Below are 25,353 nucleotides of genomic sequence, written 5' to 3'. Positions count from 1 at the left end.
TATTCCAACAGTGGCCTAACCAATGTCCTGTACAGCCGCAACATGACCTCCCAACTCCTGTACTCAATACTCTGACGAATTAAAAGAAAGCATACCAAACGCCTTCTTCACTATCCTATCTACCTACGACTCCACTTTCAAGGAGCTATGAACCTCCACTCCAAGGTCTCTTTATTCAGCAAAACACCTTACCATTAAGTGTATAAGTCCTTGAAATGCAGCACCTCGCATTTATCTAACTTAAACTCCATCTGCCACTTCTCAGCCCATTGGCCCATCTGATCAAGATCCTGTTGGAATCTGAGATAACCTTCTTCGCTGTCCAGTACACCTCCAATTTTGGTGTCATCTGCAAACTTACTAACTATACCTCTTATGCTCACATCCAAATCATTTATATAAAATGACAAAAAATAGTGGACCCAGCACCGATCCTTGTGGCACTCCACTGGTCACAGGCCTCTAGTCTGAAACACAACCCTCAAGGAGGTTCACCATAATGAAAATCAACTGGAACTTAGTAATAGGAAAGCACTTTGAAACATCTTAAGATTGTGAACAGTATTTTATAAAATATAGTTTTTCCTTCTTTTTAAAAAAATCTCACTACATATAAAAAGGGGTTTATTGGTCATAGCTTGCTAATTAAAACTACCTGAATCTTTACTGATGCAATTATCTATTATGTCAGCCATAAGGAAATTAAAACTTGTCTCCTATTTCTTCAGAAAACCTAAATATAAAGATGGAAACCATGATAATAAAAGTGCATGTTTCATTTTTTAATTATATAATTTTTCCTCAGACTACTACAGTGACCATGTCAATTCTAAAGTTGTCAAGTTCATGATTCAATGTTTAACTACCTTCAATGTAGTATTTTAAAGGAGGAAATCTACAGACAATAGACATTAGAACAAAGATTTAGATCTCATTGCTACCAAAATGTTTTTGTGAGTATAATAACAGAACACATTCTTACAATTACTTGACAACAAATTGTATTGAAAGGCAAAACTAAACTACATTAGTCTCTCAAATCTTAAGAGTTGCATTTATATAGTGCCTTATTGCTGTCCCAGAAATGTCTCAAAGCACTTCAGCTAAAATGAATCACATTTGAAATGCTATAACTATTGTTATGTAGAAAATCACTGAAACCATTTCGCAGACAGCGGTATTCCATATAAAGCAATGAAATAAATGACTAGTTAATCTATTTTTAGTTTTATTAATTGAGGGAGATATGTTGGACAGGAAAACTTCTGTTATTCTTCAAACAGTGCCATGGAATCCTTAATATCTATTGTATCACTAGAACAGCCATACAGGGATCTGATTCAATAGACTTTCCTATACAAAAGTTCAAGTAAACATTGTGGTGTGAGTCATTTTCATAAGTGTACTCATATCAACCTTTACACTCAGTATTTGGAATTTTTATGTTATGTTGATTTTCTGAAAATTCCATACCCAATAAACTGTATGCAAATGTTAAACAGCTGATTTCATTCAAAAAGCAGCAATTTTTATTTGGGAGAGTGGTCGCCCTGCTAAAGGACGGATATTATTAAGCTGGAGAGGGTTGGGAAAAGATTAGTAGGGTGTTGTCAGGAATGGAGGGTTTGTTTTATAAGAACAGGCTGGATTGGCTGGGACACTTTTCATTAGACCGTAGGAGGTTGAGGGGTGACTTTATTGAGGTTTATAAAATAATGAGGGATATAGATAAGGTGTCTTTTCCTAGGGTGAGGGATTTCAAGATTAGGGGGCATATTTTTAAGGTGAGAGGAGAAAAATTTTAAAAAGACATGACGGGCAACGTTTTTCACAGAGAGTGGTTCGTGTGTGGAAGTGGTGGATGTATACACTGGGGTTTATAACATTTAAAAGACACATGGATAAGTACATGAATAAGAAATGTTTGGAGCATATGGGCCAAGTGCAGGCAGGTGGGACTAGTTTAGTTTGGGATTATGATTGGCATGAAATGGTTGAACCAAAGGTCTGTTTCCATGCTATATGGTTCAATGACTCTATAAGAGGTACAATGGAGACTTCTCATTCATGAACTACTGGGTGTTATTGTTAGACTAAAACTGATGCTACAGGAAGTGCAAAAAGAGGTCTGAAATGGAAAAGGATTTCGTGCTCCTTTGTTCTAATTACTTACTTATTTAATTGTGACTGAAGTTCCACGAACAGTGTCTGCACCGCAACAAAAACTGCAAAAGTAATTCTACAGCAGTTTTCTATATCCAAGTCTGATGGTAGAATGGATTTTCTGCTAACCTTCCTCATTTCTCAATCGAAAGTACTCATTTAAATTTTACAGCCAACTGAAAGTTTCCCGTTCACAAGCATACTGCTGCAAATACAAGTTGAACTTAGATTCGAAACTGAGAACATCTAACATTGGGATTAACCCAATTATACAAACTTCATATCAATCGAATTCTATTCACATGGACTAAGAATATAGGAAGAAGAATAGGCCATTTAATTTTATGCCTGTGCCACCCACCATTTAATTGAGGTCATGATTCATAGCATCGTTACAGTGCAGAAAGAGGCCATTCAGCCCATCGAGTCTGCACCAACCCTCCAATGTGCATCCCGCCCAGACCTACACCCCAATTCTATCTTCATAGCTCTATATTTACCATGGCTAATTCACCTATCTATTCATGGACACAACAAGACAACTTAGCACAGCCAATCCACCTAAGCTGCATATGTTTAGACTGACGGAGGAAACCAGAGCACTCATTGGAAACCTATGCAGACGTGGAAGAACATGCAAATTTTCACAAAGACAGGAATTGGCTGGAATTCAATTCAGGTCCCAGGCACTATGAGGCAGCAGTGCTAACCACTGTACCACCATGCCACCTGTTTGATCTCTGACCTGGCTTTGCCCCATATCACTTAATACAGAGCAAGTGCTTTCCAATGTGACCCCATTTTAACAATTGAAAATAAACATGACTCCCAGACAGAAACAAAAGTGAAACAGCGTAAATGTAGCATAATAACATCCAATATATAGTTACTGACTTTAAATTTGTTATAGATTTACAATCATAGAATGGTCACATCACATTCAACTTGTCATATCTGTGCTGGCTATCTGAAGGAGAAATTCACCTGGTGTCACCCACTTGCCCTCTCCAAATACTCCTGTACATTTTTCTTTGCCTTGTGAATGCCTCAAATTAACCTTATTCCACCAAACTTCCATGCAGCGCATTCCAGAACCTAATAACTTGCTGCCTGAAAAACAAATTTTTCATGTCACTATTGCTGTTTTTACCTAACACTTCTTCGTATTGGTGCCTTCTGGTTCCAAAACTTCCACCAATGGGGATAGTTTCTCCCTATCTAATTTCAATGAAGAATGCAGGAGGACAGCCTGAGCAGCAATAGATAAAGCTAAATATGAGATATCAACATAGTGAAGCTACAACATCGAACCACTTGCAAATAAGCATCATGTGATAGACAGAGCTAAGAAATCCCACCATGAACGGATCAGATCTAACTTCTGCAGTCCTTCCACATCCAGTCATGAATAGTAATGGGCAATTGAACAACTCACCGAAGGAAGTGGCTTGATAAATAACCCCATCCTCAATGCTGGTTGGAACCCAGCACATTAGTACAAATGACAAAATTAAAACATTTGCATCAATTGTCAGCCAGAAATGTGAACCTATCTCAGCATCTTCCTGGGATCACCAGCATCACCGATGCCAGTCTTCAGCCAATTTGATTCACCCATCACATTATCAAGAAATGGATAAAAACACTGAATGCTATAAGGATCCCTGCAAAATTTCAGCAATAATACTGAAGACTTGTGTTCTAGAACATACTGTGCCCCTAGCCAAGCGGCACCAGTATAGTTACAAAACTGACATTTATCCAGTCATGTGGAAAATTGCCCACAAATATCCACAAGAAGTAGAACAAATCCAACCCAGCCAATTGTCACACCATTAGTCGACAGTCAATCATCAGCAATGATCGAAGGTGTCATTGGTAGTGCTAACAAATGGTACTTACTTAATTTTAACTTTCTCACTGATGTTCAATTTCAGTTTGGCCAGGCCCACTCAATTCCTGACATCATTACAGAATTGGTCCAAAAAACAGAAAGAGCTGAACTCAAGAGGGGAAATGAAGATGACTGCCCTTTAGCATTTGGTTGGATATGGCATTAAGAAGCCGAAGTCGAAGGAAATCTGGTGAAAATTGTCCACTGATTAAAGTCATTCTGGGCATGAAGGTAGGTAGTTGCGGTTGTTGGAAACTAATCAGCTAAGTCAAAGGACGTTACAAGGTGTTCCATGGGCCCAAACATCTTCAATTGCTTTGTCAATGATCTTTTCTCCATCATAAAGCAGGAAAATGCAGCCTGGGACAGCCAGCAATGACAGCGGGAGCAAACAGCCTGGCACAGCCGGTGATGAGAGGAGGAGTAGTAACAGGCAGCAGGGGGGCAGCCAGTGGTGAGAGTGGGAGAAGGCAGTCTGAGGCAACTGGCAGCGAGAGCAAGATGAGGCAGCAACGAGTTCGAGCCCAGATTGGGGAAGGTTGAGCCCTTGTGAGGATTGCAAGTCCAGTATGACCAGGCACTTTAGGACTGTAGTGTTGAACTTTTAATTGATTCTTTCTTTTTCTACTTATTAGCAAGAAGGACTGTAATGTTTAACTTTTTAACCATTTTTTTTTTCTTTGTTCCTAAGATTCTATACCTAGGTACCTGTGTACCTAAGATGGCACCATAAGTGGTGACTTGGTAAGCTTTTCACTCTATCATTTGACTACATGTGACAAGAAGTCTAAACCTTAACCTAGAGTCAAAAATGGGTATGTTTGTTGATGATTACACAATGGTCAGCACAACTTATAACTCCTTAAAGAGTGTAGAACGATTGTAGGAAATAGGAAACTTAGGTCCACATATGCAGAAGTTCACAAGGAGTCGACCATTTCTGGCGCCATCTTGCTCTTTAAAGCAGTCTATGTCCAAATGCAGCAAGACCTGGATGGCATTCAGTTTTGGACTGAGCAGTGGAAAATAGCATTTGTAATACATAAATACCAGGCAATGACTGTTTCCAACAGGAGTGACTCCAATCATCTTCCCTTAATAATTAATGGCTTTACCATTACATAATCTCCATCTTCAACATCTGGAGGCTTACCATTGACCAGGAACTGAACTGTACTAGCCACTTAAATTCTATGAGGTAAAAACAATGACTGCAGATGCTGGAAACCAGATTCTGGATTAGTGGTGCTGGAAGAGCACAACAGTTCAGGCAGCATCCAAGGAGCATGGAGTACAATGGGTGAGTGGGAGAGGGGATGAAGGTGATAGGTCAAGGAGGAGAGGGTGGAGTGGATAGGTGGAAAAGGAGATAGGCAGGTAGGACAAGTCCGGACAAGTCATGGGGACAGTTTAGAACTAGGGTGAGGTGGGGGAAGGGGAAATGAGGAAACCGTTGAAGTCCACATTGATGCCCTGGGGTTGAAGTGTCCCAAAGCGGAAGATGAGGCGTTCTTCCTCCAGGCGTCTGGTGGTGAGGGAGCGGCGGTGAAGGAGGCCCAGGACCTCCATGTCCTCGGCAGAGTGGGAGGGGGAGTTGAAATGTTGGGCCACGGGGTGGTGTGGTTGATTGGTGCGGGTGTCCCGGAGATGTTCCCTAAAGCGTTCTGCTAGGAGGTGTCCAATTTCCCCAATGTAGAGGAGACCACATCGGTAGCAACGGATACAATAAATGATATTAGTGGATGTGCAAGTAAAACTTTGATGGATGTGGAAGGCTCCTTTAGGGCCTTAGATCGAGGTGAGGGAGGAGGTGTGGGCGCAGGTTTTACAGTTCCTGCGGTGGCAGAGGAAAGTGCCAGGATGGGAGGGTGGGTTGTAGGGGGGCGTGGACCTGACCAGGTAGTCACGGAGGGAACGGTCTTTGCGGAAGGCGGAAAGGGGTGGGGAGGGAAATATATCCCTGGTGGTGGGGTCTGTTTGGAGGTGGCGGAAATGTCGGCAGATGATTTGGTTTATGCGAAGGCTGGTAGGGTGGAAGGTGAGCACCAGGGGCGTTCTGTCCTTGTTACGGTTGGAGGGTGGGATCTGAGGGCGGACATGTGGGATGTGGACGAGATGCGTTGGACGGCATCTTTAACGAACATGGGAAGGGAAATTGCGGTCTCTAAAGAAGGAGGCCATCTGGTGTGTTCTGTGGTGGAACTGGTCCTCCTAGGAGCAGATCCGGAGGAGGTGGAGAAATTGGGAATATGGGATGGCATTTTTGCAAGAGGTAGGGTGGGAAGAGGTGTAATCCAGGTAGCTGTGGGAGTCGGTGGGTTTGTAAAAATTCTATGGCTACTAGAGTAGGCCAAAGTTCTTAAAGCATGTTCATCATCTATAAGTTAGAACAGTTCTGAAGAAGGGTCACTGGATCCAAAGTGCTGACTCTGTTTTGTAACCATGGATGCTGCCAGATCTGCTGAGTCTCTCGAGCATTTTTTGTTTTTGTACCAATTACATGGTGCACTGGAACAACCCATCAAGGCTGCGTATAAAACATCTTCTGACCCCACAACCTCTCACACATGGAAGCTTTGGAGCTCAGATACAGAAGCACACCAGCACTCACAAGTTCATCTCCAAACCCATACACCATCCTGACTTGGAAATATAATTCTCTCCCATCACTGTTGCTGAATCCTGGTACACCTTCCTTAGTAGCATTGTGGGCATATCTACACCAAAAGCGCTGCTGCGTTTCAAGAACTGCATTCACCACTGCCTTCTCAAAGGTGGTTAGGGATGGGCAATAAGTGTTGACATAGCCACTGGCACCCATAACCTATGAAGGAATGAAAAACAAACTTTGTCCACACTCTCATGGTTTTGAATACCTCAGTTTCATTGTGGATTCTGCTGTACATAATGGTGTTTAAAATAAAATGGATTTAATTCACAAAGTAAAAAAATCTACCTGACTATGCTATAGTGCTCCTCCTAACCTGGAGCTGGGATTTGTGACAAAACTAAAGTGTTTCTGAAGTGGCAGAGGACTGACTGACAGAAGGAACAGCAGCTTCATCCTGAGCCAATGTGTTGGTATGGGTCTATAGGTAACATAGAAGAGAAAAAAAATCCGAGGATAAAAGGCCTCAGGGCCAAGGTTGGAACTAGATAAAAGATTCAGAGTGAGAAGAATGATGTTGGGAATGAAAACAAATAAATGACTCATGAGACAACTTGTTCATATTGTTGGCACCAGACAGCATTCTCCTCATTGTCTCAGATAGAGGGACAGATTAACAAAGGAAGACAATAGCAGGGCTGGATGTTACCTATGCTTCACAGTTGATGTACTCCTGGAGTGGGATTGTGGGTGGGTGGAGGGAGCGGAGGTTATGGAAGGAGAGCTAATGACATTACATTATGTCTCTGCAACACCAGTTGAGGTCAAAACACATCGTTTGAGAACTCTTGCCTAAATAGTTTTGATTAAATCCACAATCACAAGCATCAATTGGCATTTGCCAAAGACAATTCTGAAGTTCTCCCAAACTTTGTATGCAATCCTTTTTCCTAACTTCACTCCTACAAAGCGTAGCTAAGTTTCGTAGTTCTCAACTCATGACAAAAAATTGCAATGCACAGAAATACTGAAACAACAAAAACAGAAATTGCTGGAGAAACTCAGCAGATCTGGCAGCATCTTTGGAGAAAAATGATAAATTGAAGCTACAAATAATGATGTTGATTTTAATTCCAAATATGATATTGTAGTAAATTTTATCGATTAATAAGTGGTCAATTTATAATGCCTCTTCTTCCAAGAATGTCTTCTAGCTGAAATGGGTTTGCCCCAGTGATGTTTTGGAAATGGATTTGAAAAAAATGATGCTAATAGCTTTTTGTGAAAGCAGGAAGGAATAGGTCAGGGTCCATGTATTTGTACTGAGAATGAGAATTTTAAAAAAGGAGGAAGATTTGAATTGATGACACCTCTGATGACCTCAGGATGTCCCAAAACACTTTAGTGTCAATTTGGCACCTTTGAGGTTTGATCATTCTTGTAATATGGGAAATATGATAATCAGTTTGCAGAAAAGCAAATTCATACAAACAAGATAAGTCAATCTATTTCATCAGTGATGTTGGTAAAGAGATACTGCTTCTGTATGTTTGTGTGACAAGATAAGTTTATAATGAGATATCTAATTTGGCAATCTATTCACTGGTTTCGTAAGATATCGAGAAATTGTCCAATTGTTTTTAGTGGGCAAGCTGATGTGATGAGTTCTGTAGTGTAGAACTCTTGGTCTCAAACATACTTTGGGCTGTCCCTCATCTTTCACATGTGGAGCAGGTACCTATAACCTTCATTTGTATGTTCAGTTTGTTGATCTTTGAGAGGGTTCAAAGCCAGAGACCTCTGTTGTTATTTGTGTAACAGGGCTTTGCTTCTTTATGTTGCCTGTTTCCCATAATTATGCCGAGCTGGATACAGGTGGGTGACAGCTCCACGAAAATTAGGTCTCCTTTCCTAGAATGGCCACTGTGATTTTAATCAGTAGAAATATTGGCCAGGGCAATGTGAGCAATCCCCTTGCACTTTTTCAAAATTCAAGGTATACCTCATATCCACTTGAAAGGAACACAAATAAATGTCTCATCTGAAAGTCAACACCTCCAACACTGCGCAAATCATCAGTACTGGAGAGGCAATGTTAAATTTGGGCAAAAGTCTTGCTTAACATAAACACCATAACATTATAACCAAGAGGCAAGAAATGCATCTTATTTCTCACATGTGGTTGGGCATGTGCTGTGTAGTGAAGGATGTAATGCCAAGAAGGAGTTTGTTAAAATTGGTGGGGGAAGAGGGAAAAAATATTTGCCATAAGTTTTTGATAGAGGTGGGAAACTAAGAGCTATTGTTAACTTTGGTACTTTTGAGAGGTATTTGAAGTGCTTCCTGGACTGAGTTCAAGTCCTGGGAGTACTAGTCTGAGAGCTGCCAATCTAAGTAACCTCTCTCTTTCAGGATCCCCTTTTCTCTTGGCTGAAAAGAGATTGTCTATCATCTTCTCACTTCTTCCATCCACACCTGCTGGGAGGACTCAGAAAACCTGAGGATTCACCTAGAACTGATTCCTGTGCAATACCCTTTCCTAGTCATTTATTGTAAAATCATGAGGAAATGAATGCATCTTACTTTGAGGAGATACCTTCTTACTTATGTAAGTTTCTGTTTGCACTTTAAAATCAGCAATTTTCCCATTGGATCAGGTAAGACATTAAAAACCAGAACTAAAATTGCTCGAAAAACCCAGCAGGTCTGGCAGCATCTGTGGACAGAAGCAGAAAATGTGTTGCTGGAAAAGCGCAGCAGGTCAGGCAGCATCCAAGGAGCAGGAGAATCGTGTTTTGAGCCTGAGTCCTTCTTCAGGATTCAGGATTCCTGAAGAAGGGCTCATGCCCGAAATGTCGATTCTCCTGCTCCTTGGATGCTGCCTGACCTGCTGCGCTTTTCCAGCAATACATTTTCAGCTCTGATCTGCAGTCCTCACTTTCTCTGTGGACAAAAAGCAAAGTTAACATTTTGGGTCCAGTGAACCCTCTTCAGAACTTATTGTAGCTAAGAAAATGTTGGTATAAATGTTGAAGATGACATGGGGGTAGGGGGGGAGTAAATAATAAGTGGAGATGGAGGAAAACACTTGGGCAAACAGAGGACTGGGTAATGATCAGCCTTGGAGAATCAATAGCTACGAATGGAAACCATTAGTGCTGGCAGTGTATTGGTTGTTGGAGCAGCCCATGTGATGACAAGGCCTAGTTGTGGGGTTTGGGGTAAGGACATGGGAAAAGGTGCTCAGTCCCTAAAATTCTATTTCTCAAAATTAAGTCCCCAAGTGAAAAATGAGGCTCAATTCTTCCAGCTTGCACTGAGCTTCACAGGAGCACTGCAGCAAGCCAAAGACAGATGTTGGCCAGGGAACAGGGTGATGTGTTGAAGTGGTGAGCAACAGGAAGCTCAGGGTCATTGTTACAGTCAGAATGTAAGTGTTCTGCAAAGCAGTCACCCAGTCTGCATTTCCTCTCCCAATGTAGAGCAGACCACAGTGTGAGCAGCGAATACAATAGACTTGATTGAGAGAAGTCCAAGTGAATCGCTGCTTCATCTGAAATGTGTGCTGCGGCTTTGGATAGTGAGAAGGGAGAAAGTAAATGGCAGGTGCTGCATCTGCACATTTCATCTGTGAAATTGTAAAAAAAGGACGAAATGACCCTCCTGAGAAGTGGTGGGGAAGATGGTGAGAAGGGCAAAGAATTGAGCACTGGGGAAGATAACGGCCCCCTTCCTACCACCTCAGAAATTGAGTTCTGATGGACAAGCTCATTGTCAACATCCTGACCTACCCCCAATTAGAGATCATGAATGGTCGAGTGATAACTTTTTCATGTCACCAACATGGTTAATTCTGTTCCCAGCAGGCGAGAGAAGGGACAGCCTTCCCGACTGGTAAAGCAGAGCAGCCTGTGTACCAAGGAGGGTGTTTGGGATACAGTTGGAGTGGAATGAGGTGTCTGCTGAATTCCACCTCCCTGCCCTTGCTTCCAACCCCACTGACCCCCATTCCCCACGACAACCACCACAATGCAACTCTCCCCATCTGAAAAGTAACATACCATGCCTATTTATAGTGTAATAGAGTCATACAGCACAGAAACAGACCCACAGACTCTTTACTCCAACTTATCTGCGCTGAACAGACATCCCAATCCGACCTACACCCATTTGACCCATATCCTTCTAAATCTTTCCCATTCAGATTCCTTTTAACTGTTGGAATTGTACCAGCCTCTACCACTTTGGCAGCTTATTCCATACACATACAATCCTCTGCGTGAATAACTTAGCCCTTCTGTCCCTTTTAAATATTTCCCCTCTCATCTTAAACCTATGCCCTCTAGTTTTGGGAGTGGTTTGTACAGAATGGGTGCCCACCCTGATACTGAAGAAAATCTATCCTACATTAGACCAAATTGTCTGGGCTAGTGGCTGAATTTCACACTGACCCTCTAGCCACTCATCTATTAAAATAGATGTCTTATTGTTTAATAAACTGTGTAAGTTTTTCAAAGAGTTAATAGTTCTCCAAGGATTTGGGTGGATAATTTATTTGTACGGCAGCCTGTTCTACCAGTTCTGTACAATTCTTTGAATCATTTGGATACTTTTTAACTACACTGTAAATCTTCAAGGGCAATCAATGACTACTGCTCTACACATAAGAAATGTTGAGAAAAGCTTGGAGTCTCCCACATCACAATTACATGATGCAGAAATAAAATTATGATGTTTTCATAACGTCAACTATAGCATCATATTATATATTTGGTAACAGAAAAAAACAAGCCAAATTTGGATTTTTTTGTTACTTTGAAATCCTCAAAGTCATTTCTAGATAAGGCAATCTTCTATGAGTACATTTCAGAGAATAACAAACTTATAACACAGGTAGACAGCATTCGGTCTACTAAATCTGTACCACCATTCTCCAATCTAATCCCACTTTCCAGCTCCTGATCCATGGGTTTGAATTGCACATCCCTGTTATTTTTCAACGTGATGAGAGATTCTGCCTTTTCCACACTCTCAGATAGCGTGTTTCAGATTCCCACCATCCTCTTGGTGAAGACATTTCTTCAAATGTTCCTTTTTGGTCTCCCACCAATTATTTTAATCTTTGCCCTCTAAATGTTGACCTCTCTGTTTAAGGAACTAAGTCCTTTTTATCCAATCTTCAGCCCTTATGACCTTAGACATCTGATTAAATTGACCCTCAATTCAAAGCAAACAACTCAACCTATATAATCTTTTCTCAGAAAACCCTCCACTTCTAAAAAATGTGTATAAATCTCCTCTTCAACCAGTTTAATGCAATCACATCCTTCCTACAATTCAGTGACTAGAGGTCAATGCAGATCTTCATCTGTGGCCTAGCATTTTATAAATATCTAATATAACTTCCTTGCTCTTATATTCCACACTTCAGCTGGCAAAGGAAAATATCCATTCTACCTTCTTTATTACCTTATCTAACTGTTTCACTACCTTCAGGGATCTGAAGACAGACCTTTGAAGGTCCCTCTGAACTTACACATATCAGTTTCCTACCATAACCCAGATATTACAGTTTCTGGATTGTCAAAGATTGGACCTATGACCCAGTGTTGAGAATGTGTTGCTGAAAAAGCACAGCAGGTCAGGCAGCATCCAAGGAGCAGGAAAATCAACATTTCAGGCTGGAGCTCTTCATCAGAAATGACATCAGAGTGTCAGAACTGTGATGAGGTGTGGAATAGTTTGAATGGAGCAATAATCTAATGGTAATTACTGCTTTACAGAAGTTCTGAGCCAATGTATTCCCTTGCCTTTTTCTCCAACACCATTGCATTACCTCACATGTATTCAAATTGAATTGCACATGGCGCTTCTATATTCACATGAATACATCATTGACATCTCCCTGCACTTTTCCTTCTAAGGCCAATTGGTGTATCATCTGCAAAAACCCTTAGCCATGCCCCTTATCTCAGTGTTCTTGTGATCCCAGCTGCCACTAATATGGGGCAAGTCAGATTCCAGAGCGAAATTTATTTGATAGATCCTACGTTTTATTTGTGCACTTTGTTTTCCTTGATGGTCAGTCACCAACATACTTACATCAAGCTTTTAGCACTTATAATACGTTTTTAGCAAAATAACATAACTTTATTACAAAAAATAAAGCAACAAAATTGAGTTTGGAAAGATCTTATTATAAACAGCAAGAAGAAAGGTTCAACCCTTTTCCTAGCAATATCACTTACAACCGACTCTAGTCAAGCATTGCTCCTATTTTCACTTTAAAATTTCATACTGAACTTAGAAAGTTACAAGCATTGCTTTTCCGCAACGTTCTGCAAATTCACCAAATGGGGTTCTCCTTGTCTTTTCCTGAGACATGCAGATAGGCTTTGATTTACTGTCTTTGACTACTTTGAAGGTACTAAAACAGGTCAACATTTCTTTCCAGTTCTATTGGTCCAGAGGCTGCCAAAAAGCTAAATTGCCCTTCTGCAGTTTAGGGTCTTTTCTTCAGAACTGGCCAGCAGTCTTTTTGTAAGTCATAAATATTCAAGTCCGTAATAAACAGAAATTATCGCATCAGGTAACTTGTTGAGTCGTTTAGTTTAAGCCACAGGGATTCTTGGAAAGATTTTAGTTCACTGTCTCAATTGTCTTTCTAAGTGATTTTGAGTGAAAAAAGATCAGACCTTTGCAGGACTGTAAACCAAAATGCCATTTATCTCCAGCTCACTTTTACTCTATTCTAGAATCCGAGTTCAAAAATTATCATGTATTATAAATTTTCATCATACCTCCCCCCCCCCCCCCCCCCCCGCCTCCAAGAAAAGGAAAAAGTTTCTTTAAAGAGTCTTTTTGCTTTCTATCAAAAATCTTTATTGTTACTTTTATTTTACATTAACAGGAAAAATTGTTCACATTTAACACACAAGAATTTTCATGACAATCACATTCCACACATGTCAATTTTTATAATGACATTTGGTTTCTTTGATATTGTCTTGACAAGATACCTATTACAATATTGTCTTGTCCTGTCACATGAATGATTTTCAAATTATCTGATCATAGTATTAAGTTCAAATTTTGAGTCACTCTACCCTTAAATATTTGTTGATACCAATTTATCTTGTGTGAAAAATAACTGACTGGCTTTTTGATCCCAACTCATCTTCCTTGTGTAAAACTGCACCACACTGACATTGTTGACATTTAAATGTTTTATCATAATTTGCTGCAGTTTAAACTGGTACTGTAGTCAGTATGGCTTTCAATTAGTCAAATGTACTCAGACTTCTTTTGTCCATTTATTGTCTTGCCTTTTTTTTAAAATCAGATATAGCAAAGGAGCACTGAAATTTGGAATAAGCATGTCGTAAAATTTATTCTTGCCATTATATACAGAATTTTCCGATTTGCTTTAGGCATAGGAAAAGCCAACATTACCCTTATTTTTGGTTCCCTTCGAGTTAATTGGCCTTGTCCCATAGTGTGGCCCAAATCACTTGTAGCCAAATTTATAGCCAAATTCCCAATTAATAGTGTATATAAACCTGGATCATGGTGTAAATAATTCCTATGCTATAAGAAGTAAGGGAAAGGGAGAAAGTGAGGACTGTGGATGCTGGAGATCAGAGTTGAAAAGTGTGGCACTGGAAAAGCACAGCAGGTCAGGCAGAATCTGAGGAGCAGGAAAGTCGACATGTCAGGCATAACCCCTTCATAAGAAGCAAGGGATCTAGTGCTGATGTCTGTCAAGCCTAATTAAAACAGCATTCTGTCAGAAAACATATTTTGATTACAGTAACATCTTGCCGTTCAAGTTCTGCCCATTTCCAAATTCATTTATCGGCATAAAACATTCCATGTAGTATTTCACTCATTATGGGTCCCAGTGTTCCCTCACCAAGGCTTTCTGGGAAGTAAAAGAACAAAACCTGGTGAAAATGTCAAAAAAAGTAAAATGTGCATAAATAAATAGGGGAAAAAGAACTAAGATAAGGAAGATGTCCATAATGTACTGTACTGTATTTTCTGGACTAGAAAGTGTACTCTGTATAAGCATTGTCTGCTGTGTTGCTTACTTGAGTGTTTGTCAATGGGTTCTCATTATTGTTATGTTCATCGCATTCTGCCCAAGACTATTATAATAAGGATAAGTGTAACAAATATTGTACATTTCTTATTTTATTAAACTGTTTATCTAGTAGGACATACCTATATGTAGTATAAACAATGTTTTTATTGTATCTTATCTGTGTACTGTGTTTTGGATGGCTGGAACTTATCCAGTTGATTCCCATTATAAAACATGTGCAAGGTTTTCCAAGAAAGTAACCCTTGTTAATAATGGAACCTTACTGTATTATCACTTGCTTCCTGTCATTGAGCCAATTTTATGTCTAGTCTTATTTGCCATTTTTTATTGCAGTCCCCATCCTTATTCTTTCCTTAGTTATCATAAACTTGTTAGGTCTTCATCAAAAATCTTTGGATTTTCTTTATGAAATAACTCCACAGAGGCCACAGTCCCATGACCAAGACACCCTTTATTTGCACATGGAAAGTCTTTGACACTGATCCAGCTCCCTCAGAGTCAGTTCTCAGAGTGAACAAAATCTCTGACACTCCTGTTCTTTTTAAAAAAAAAATTTATATATGATCAAGAAGAGTCAGCATGAAGAGGAAATCATTATGAAATAACTCCACAGAGGCCAGTATCCCATCTCCAAGTCATCATTTATTTATACTTGGAGACTTGACACTGATCCAGCTCCCTCCGAGTCAGTTCTCAGAGTGAACAAAATCTCTGACGCTCCTGTTTATTTTTAATATAACACGCTCCTGTTCTTTTTTTTCTTTTTTCTTTTTCTTTTTTTTCTTTTTTTTCTTTTATATTTTCACGCTCCTGTTCTTATTTGTCAACCAGAGTTCCCTGATTGGGGCTGTCAATCTGGTCCAATCAGGGAACACAATTTATTAGGTCTACCTGGCTGACCTCATTACAATACTACATCCCTCCCCCTCTGAGTCCAAGGACATAGGCCATTTTTATTTAAGCTTTTACTGGGCCTTTTTAGTGCCTGGTCAGGTTCCTCCAATTCTGCTTCTGATACTGGCGATGTATAACATACAGTAAATTGCTTCTTGATCCCAGAAGGCTTTGAAAGAAATTTGTTCTCCTCTTCGGGTGGCAAAGGCATCAAGGTGGTGACATCTGCCATTTCCATCTCAGATTCCAAGGTATCTTCAAGGCTTGATGAATAGGGAGAATTCACGTCTTATGGAACAGTCAGAAAGGTTGTCAAGGAGCTGGGTATGCTTTGCTCCCCTACCTTTTGCAAGTTTACACCTTTCGAGTTGTCCAAGTACTTGTTCAGTACTATCACACCTACCTGAACTTTAAATGTCACTGGACCTGACCTCACATCAACCATGCCTCTTACCCATGCAGGGCCATTCCTGTGGTTCCTATTACCAAACCTCTTTCCCTGAAGTAAACTTTCTCTCTCACTTATTGAAGCCTTGTGTCCAGCAAAGGTGTTCCTGATACCATTTCGCCTTCGTCCGCTTGGATCAGGAAGATCAGATTTAACCTGGTGTGGAGTCTTGTCCCCATTAGCTGGAGCTATCCTTGTAGTTATAGTCTCCTTGCATGAGGTGTTGTTCTATAATCAAATAGGAACCAGGACAGTTTGGTATCTAGTGAAGCAGTAGGCTGTTTATTTCAAAGTTTTGACTGCTTTGTTAAATAGAATCCCTACGGTGTGTAAACATGCCTTTCAGCCCTCCAAACCAACCCATCAAAGAGTAACCCACCCAGACCCATTCTCCCACTACTCTACATTTACCCCAAACTAATGCACCTAATCAACATATCCATGAACATTATGGGCAATTTAGCATGACCAATTCACCTAACCTGCACATCTTTGGACTGTGAGAGGAAACCCACACATAGCAGGGAGGATGCATAAACTTCACATAGAGTCATCCAAAGCAGAATTGAACCCTGGTTCTTGGGGCTGTGAGGCAACAGCACTAACCACTGAGTCACTGTACTGCCTGTGCCAGACCATTGGATGATAGATGGCATGGAGCTGACCTTATATGATGAATACCATTTGGCTTTAGGAAATATTCAAATTCCCTGCTGGCAAACAATGACTTATTATCGGTGACCGACGTCTTCAGGAGTCCGTGTATTGCAAAAGATGTTTCCCTGTGTTTGACAAATGAACTACATGCACATCCAGCCATTTTGAGTGGGTGTCCACAAAGACTAAGAACACTGAGCCCATGAGAGGACCTGCATAGTCAATATATAACCGAGTACAGGGTTTATTGGCCATTCACAAAAATGTGGGGGAGCAACTTGCTGTAGTTTTTGTCCTGGCTGGCACTCTGGGCACTACCCCACCAATGCATCTACATCTGCATCCAATCCTGGCCACCAGACATAAGATCTCACCAACATCTTCATTTTGGAAATATCTGAATGAGCCTGGTGGAGTTCAGCCAGTATCTGGCAGCGACCTTTGCTTGGAAAATCACTCTTGGTCCCATAATATACTGTTATCTACAGTGATCTGGTTTCTCCAAAAAGATTTCGATTCTGAATGTGACGGCTCTTTGGCTTCCCCCATCACCACCAGCTGTTTCAGTTATGCCAGGACCCAAGCCAAAGACTGATATTGTCAGCTGTGACTGGAAGCGTGTCCAGAAAATTTAAAACTATTATGGTCTCCTCCAGTGGCAGTATCACCGGCGGTGTACCTGTCAGCGGGAGGCAGCTCAAGGCTTTCACATTCACTGCTTGGCCTCATAGGTGGTGTTCCAAATTGTAATTATATGCACTTAGTATTAGAGCCATCGCCTATTGCAGCCATTAGCCTGAAAATATTGGTGGCACTGCCTTGTCCTGTTCAGGTAGACCTAGCAGGGGTCCATTATTATTACAAATTTATGGCACTAAAAGGTATTGGTGGAACATCCAAATTCCAAATATGACTGCCAAATCTTCCTTCACTATCTAGGCATATTTACCCTCTGTATTAGCCAAAATCCTGGATGCATACACTATTGAGGTTCATCTCCATTGGGCTAATACTACCCTGATGCTGTATGGGGGAAGCATCACATGTCAATACCACATCTCACTTGGGATTATAGCATGCTAACATCTTAGAGAATGAAAATTGTTTGTTCACTTCCCTGAAAGCTATGGCTTGGCTATACAACCATTTCCAACGCTAACCCATTTTTAAGAGTTAATGCAAAGATGCCAGGATCAAGGGTTAGGTTATGGATGAACTTTCTGTAATAATTCACCAGCCCAAGGAAAGACCTTAGCTCCAGTACAGACGTGGAAGCTGGGACATCTTTGATTTCCCTCATTTTATCTTCCAACACGTATAACCCAGACTCTATAGCCCAAGTAGGTGACTTGGGGCACCTGGAAGACAGACTTATCCCTTCCAAGGCATACATCCACCTGGGAGAAACATCAAAGGACTATGTCCAAATTCTCTAAGTGCTACTTACTGGTGTTCTCTGATATTAGCACATCATCTAGATAAATGGTGACCTGGAGTAGACATTGCAAAGAATTCTCTGTCGTCCACTAAATATTGCACAGACTGACAATATCCCAAATGGCAGTCTTGTACATTGGTCTATATCCTTATGGGTATTAAATGTAACATACATCTGGAAATTGTCATCTGACTGCAATTGTAAGTATGCATGGCTCATGTCCAGCTTCATGAAGGACAGCCCCTCATCAGCTTTGCATATAAATTGCCTACACAAGGGATTGCATATTTTTTCAGCCCAAAAAGCAGTTTGCCATTTGTTCAAAGGTGAACTGACCCATCTGGCTTTATAATCATTACAACCAGTGCTACCCATTTCGCAAGCTGGATTGGTTTGATGATTCCTTCGCTTTCTATCCTTCTGATTTCTGCCTTTACTTTTGTCCATAAGGCAAATGGCATTGTGTGGGCCTTGCAGAATCATGGAATTGCTTCCTGGTCAACATGCATGGTGGCCCTGGCTCCTTTGGTATTCCCTAGACCTGCTGAAAAACTTCCAGGTATTTAATTAGGATTTCAGTCAGGCAGCCATTTTCTAATCAAAAAATACTGAGCCAATCTTGGTGAATCTTTCTCAACTAATTTGACCCCATCAAGCTTGAGCCCAAACCTTTTACTGCAAAAGTAATAACTGAACCAACTGTTTCTCATAACAGACCAGAATAATCGGCATGGTGGCACAGTGGTTAGCACTGCTGCCTCACAGCGCCAGAGACCCGGGTTCAATTCCCGTCTCAGGCGACTGACTATGTGGAGTTTGCACATTCTCCCCGTGTCTGTGTGGGTTTCCTCCGGGTGCTCCGGTTTCCTCCCACAGTCCAAAGATGTGCAGGTCAGGTGAATTGGCCATGCTAAATTGCCCGTAGTGTTAGGTAAGGGGTAGATGTAGGGGTATGGGTGGGTTGCGCTTCGGCGGGGCGGTGTGGACTTGTTGGGCCGAAGGGCCTGTTTCCACACTGTAAGTAATCTAATCTAAAAACGGAAGTTGGACTCTTAACCTGTAAAAGTTCCCTGGTATAAGTTCTCAGTCAAGCCGAGGTCTTGCACAAACTTAAGGGTTGGAGTCCAGAGCAAATTTTGTTAAAGACTGGTTCTGCAATCACTGAAAGAGCCAATACTTGAATTTACTTCCATTAGAACCAGGTGACCATTTAACCAGATGTTTATTTTGATTAGTTCTGATTTGTATATCATTAAGCAATTTAACTGTTCTTAGCCAGATGTCAGAGGACTTTCCAGGGTGTGCACTCTTCTGGATACCAATCTGTGAGTTATTTTCCTCAATTTAGGTCTGGTGGGACTGTTTTGCTGTCTTGAGTCTGCATACCAGCAGCAACTACAGCAGCTTGCTAGTCCAGATCCTGAAGAGAATTTTATATAGTTGGCCGAAGCTCGGATTTGTTTCAAGGTTTTGCTGTGGACTGACCTAGAGTCCTTCTGTTCAGGATATGCCCTGAATGAGGCTATACAATTGCCTTCATCGAAGTGGTGAGGATATCCACTTCCTTCAGAATACCCAGCAATTCATATCCTCCACTTGCCACATTTTCCAAAAATAAAGCCAGTTATAGCGCCTGTCAGAAATCCAGTTGGGCTTCAGTTATTAGGCACTTTTGCATGGTTACGTCATCAACCGCACATACCAAACAGTCTCTCAGCATCTCATTAAGGGTTAAACCAAAGTGACATGTCTCTGCTAGTTGTCTTAACCTCATCAAAAATCCCAATATGGATTCCCCCAGCTCTCGAATTGTTGAGTAAAACCAATAGCATCTCAGAATTAGAGGAGGGTTGGCGTCATAATATTCCTTAACTAAATCCATCAACTCTTGAAAGATTTTTGTATCTAGTGCCTCAGGGAAAATTAGGTTCCTTCTAACTGTAAAAGCTGCAGGTCCCAAGCTGCCAAAAGAATTACACATTGCTTTTCATCTGCCTGGAAATGTCATTTGTCTGGAAAAATAACACATTCTTTCCACATTCTGGGTCCAGTCTTCAATGGCAGGGTTGAACGAATGAAGCTTCCCAATAATGACATAAAATGCTAACCCCAACTCAAAGATGCCTGTTGTAACCTTATTTTTACAGGAGAGTGATTTTCTCTTATCACCACTGAAATAATTGCAGAGGCTGATATCCCGTTCTCCAAGTCATCCTTTATTTACACATATAAAATCCTTGATGCTGATTCAGCTCCCTCAGAGCAATCTCTCAGAGTGAACATGATATCTGACGCTCCTGCTTATTTTAAAATTTTTAAAAAATGTACCACCTAACTGCGGTAGTACTTATTTTTCCCCCGCACCCATGTTGTGTGTGTGGAGGTGTGAGACACTTTGAAAGACACAAGGTGCACAAATTGTAATTCAATTTCCATCACCAGGAAGCAAAGAACCACCCAGTGGCCAGTGACAAGCAGTGGCCTTCAGATCAAAGGGCAATGCTGCATGATCAAACAGTGAAGGGGAGGGCAGGGATTAAGTCAAAATAGAGTTGGACGGGGAAATAATGTGCTCCACTCCCTGCGGCGCCCACCTCTCCCTGAACAGCTCAAGGGTGTTGGTGGATACCACATGCTCCTTCTCCAGAGACACCCGGGCTCTAACGTAACTGCGGAAGAGGGGCAGGCAGTCGGCCCTAACGACCCCCTCCACGGCCCGCTGCCTGGACCTGTTTATGGCCAGTTTGGCCAGGCCAAGGACACTCCTGCCTTATTTATTTTTTCTTTTTCTTTCTTTCACACTACCGCCTAACTCGGTAGTGCTTATTTTTTCCCCAGCACCCATGTTGTGTGTGTGCAGGTGTGAGACACAGCAAAAGACATAAGGTGCACAAATCTTTATTCAATTTCCACCAACAGGAAGAAATGAAATACCCAAGTGGCCAGTGACAAGCAGTGCCCTTCTCATCAAAGGGCAATGCTGTGTGATCAAACAGTGAAGGGGAGGGCAGGGGTTAAATCAAAATAGAATACACTCCTGCTTATTTTTTTTTAAGGAAAGGAAACACTCGAGTGGCCAGTGACAAGCACTGCCCTTAATCTCCTGTTTTTTTTTATTTCTTTTTGGTTTTTTTCTCTTTTTTTTTCTTTTTTTTATTTAACCCCCACACTACCGCCTAACTGCATAGTGCTTATTTTTCCCCAGCACCCATGGTGTGTGTGTGCAGGTGTGAAACACAGTGAAAGACACAAAGTGCACGAATCTTTATTCAATTGCCACCACCAGGAAGATATGAAAAACACCCGAGTGGCCAGTGACAAGCACTGCCCTTCACATTCAAAGGGCAATGATGTGTGATCAAAAAGGTGAAGGGGAGGGTAGGGACTAAATCAAAATAGAGTTGGAGGGAGAAATAATGCACTCCACTCCCTGCAGTAGTGCTTATTTTTTCCCCAGAACCCATGTTGTGTGTGTGCAGGTGTGAGACACAGCAAAAGACATAAGGTGCACAAATCTTTATTCAATTTCCACCAACAGGAAGAAATGAAATCCCAAGTGGCCAGTGACAAGCAGTGCCCTTCTCATCAAAGGGCAATGCTGTGTGATCAAACAGTGAAGGGGAGGGCAGGGGTTAAATCAAAATAGAATACACTCCTGCTTATTTTTTTTGTACACACACAGAGTCACAGTCCTACACTGAGCCAATTTCTTCAGAAGGGGAGAAAACCCCCAAGTGGGCAGTGACAAGCACTGCCCTTTGCATCAAAGGGCGGGGCCAAAGTTTTTTTTTATATAATTTTTTCCTTATCCCCACACTACCGCCTAACTGCGGTAGTGCTTATTTTTTTCCCCAGCACCCATGGTGTGTGTGTGTGTGCAGGTGTGAGACACAGTGAAAGACACAAAGTGCACAAATCTTTATTCAATTGCCACCACCAGGAAGATAGGAAAAAAACCCAAGTGGCCAGTGACAAGCACTGCCCTTCACATCAAAGGGCAATGATGTGTGATCAAAACAGTGAAGGGGAGGGTAGGGACTAAATCAAAATAGAGTTGGAGGGAGAAATAACACTCCACTCCCTGCGGTAGTGCTTATTTTTTCCCCAGCACCCATGTTGTGTGTGTGCAGGTGTGAGACATAGTGAAAGACATAAGGTGCACAAATCTTTATTCAATTTCCACCAACAGGAAGAAATGAAATACCCAAGTGGCCAGTGACAAGCAGTGCCCTTCTCATCAAAGGGCAATGCTGTGTGATCAAACAGTGAAGGGGAGGGCAGGGGTTAAATCAAAATAGAATACACTCCTGCTTATTTTTTTTTCTTTTTTTTCCACCTAAGTGCGGTCGTGCTTATTTTTTTCCCCAGCACCCATGGTGTGTGTGTGCAGGTGCGAGACACAGTGAAAGACACAAGGAGCACGAATCTTTATTCAATTTCCACCACCAGGAAGATATGAAAAACACCTGAGTGGCCAGTGACAAGCAGTGCCCTTCTCATCAAAGGGCAATGCTGTGTGAGCAAAACAGTGAAGGGGAGGGCAGGGGTTAAATCAAAATAGAATACACTCCTGCTTTTTTTTTTCTTTTTTTTCTTTTTTTTTATTTCTTTTTTTTGTGTGTGTGTGCAGGTGTGAGACACAGTGAAAGACACAGAGTGCACGAATCTTTATTCAATTTCCACCACCAGGAAGATATGAAAAACACCTGAGTGGCCAGTGACAAGCAGTGCCCTTCTCATCAAAGGGCAATGCTGTGTGAGCAAAACAGTGAAGGGGAGGGCAGGGGTTAAATCAAAATAGAATACACTCTTGCTTATATATGTCAACCAGGACTCCCTGATTGGACCAGGTTAACAGCCCCCATCAGGGCACTCTTATCTCATGAGGTCTACCTGGCTGACCTTGTTACAATCACTACACTTTGATTTTACTTGCCAATATTTGTTCACGTCCTCTGTTTGTTCTCCTTATTTCTAATTTTACCCCTGGACTTTTATACTCCTTCAGGTTTTATTGACAATAATAAGATCTTGATACTTCATATAAGTCATCCTATTTTTTGTCATATGCTACATGTTCTTTGATATCCGGGGGTGTGGATCATACTGTTCTTAACTTTGGACTCCCTTTCTCTCTCCCTTCATGGAGGCATATATGTTCTAAACTGTCTCTATCTCTTTCTTAAGAGGCTCCCATTACAATGATACAGACTTATCTTCAAGTACATGTTTGCTGCTCACTTTATCTCAATCATTTATTGGCTTAGTAAAATTGGCCTTTCTCCAACTGAGAACCTTTACTCAGATTTATCTTTGTCATCTAGCATGTAGTACAACTGATTTATGATCATTACTACCAAAAATGCCTTCCCACTGATAACCCTACCACCTGACCAGCTTAATTTCCTAAAATTAAGTACAAAACTATCCTTTCTTTTATTGGGCTTGCTTTCTATACATATGGCTAAAAAAAAACTTGTAATATTTTTTCCTGCAATCACCATAATTGAGCAGAATATAATTTTAAGTGTTTGATATCTAAAACAACATCATGTAGTTTCAAGAAAGTTCTTAGACATGCATAACATCCCAGCCTTGCTTTTCAAGCTCGCTTATGAGGTTGGGGCCTGCTCCGACCTGAATCTACTGGACCAGGATATAACTGCTTTCAGACCAAAGGGCAAAGAGAAGAAAAGAAGTTAAGCAAAAGGAATCTGACTTATGTAACATCAATGATTTTGTTACATCACCACATGAGATGCAGTTTAATGTGGATAAAGATGCATGGCAGATGCAGTTTAATGTGGATAAATGTCTGGTTATCCACTTTGGTGGCAAGAACAGGAAGGCAGATTACTACCTCAATGGTATCAAATTAGGTAAAGGGGCTGTTCAGAGAGATCTGGGTGTTCTTGTCCACCAGTCAATGAAGGCAAGCATGCAGGTACAGCAGGTTGTGAAGAAGGCTAATAGCATGCTGGCCTTCATAACAAGAGGGATTGAGTATAGAAGCAAAGAGGTGCTTCTGCAGCTGTACAGGGCCCTGGTGAGACCACACCTGGAGTACTGTGTACAGTTCTGGTCTCCAAATTTGAGGAAAGACATTCTGGCTATTGAGGGAGTGCAGCGTAGGTTCACGAGGTCAATCCCTGGAATGGCAGGATTGCCTTACACGGAAAGACTGAAGCGACTGGGCTTGTATACCCTTGAGTTTAGAAGACTGAGAGGGGATCTGATTGAAACGTATAGGCTTATGAAAGGATTGGACACTCTGGCAGGAGGGAACATATTTCCGTTGATGGGGGAGTGCCGAACCAGAGGACACAACTTAAAAATACGGGGTAGACCATTTAGGACAGAGATGAGGAGAAACTACTTCACCCAGAGAGTGGTGGCTGTGTGGAATGCTCTGCCCCAGAGGGCAGTGGAGGCCCAGTCTCTGGATTCTTTTAAGAAAGAATTGGATAGAGCTCTTAAAGATAGTGGAGTCAAGGGGTACGGAGATAAGGCTGGAACAGGATACTAATTAGGAATGATCAGCCATGATCATATTGAATGGCGGTGCAGGCTCGAAGGGCAGAATGGCCTACTCCTGCATCTATTGTCTATTGTCTATTGTCTATGACATAACATATAGTCATAAGTGGGAGCTTCAATTTATCTTTAATTGATCTTTAATTTATTGCCCAAAACAAGCCTTGCTGTATAAACTCTATGACTCTAAGTTTTTAAAATCATTAGAAATGAGGATCAGTTTCTATCTCAAGTAGAAATTTCCCATGGGTAGCTTTACACCTACAGAGTAAATCCAAAGTCTATTTCTGTAATTTCAGTGGAGAATACTTGCACGTTCAATATGTTTGAATTATTTACCACTGTTTCATCACTTTTTCCATTTTGTATCATTCATTCTGGAGAGATCCCCTTCCTCTTCAATCCACACATCATGCTGATATGGAACTAGTTTACCATTCCTTCACAGCGTAATGAGGGATTAGTTGGCTTTGACGTCAGACATGAATGCAAATGTGTATCTTTTTACAAAAAAATCTTTGTGAGGTACCAGGTGCTTAAAAACATGGCATGAGTGCAAAGGATGCTGGTCGTTTGGCAAATATTTGCTGAGTGGCAAATCTTTCTGGGAACA

This window comes from Chiloscyllium punctatum, chromosome 6 (genome assembly GCF_047496795.1).
Source record: "Chiloscyllium punctatum isolate Juve2018m chromosome 6, sChiPun1.3, whole genome shotgun sequence".
NCBI classification, from domain to species: Eukaryota; Metazoa; Chordata; class Chondrichthyes; order Orectolobiformes; family Hemiscylliidae; genus Chiloscyllium; species Chiloscyllium punctatum.
The sequence above is the reverse complement of the archived record's forward strand: the minus strand, read 5'-3'. Positions refer to the sequence as shown.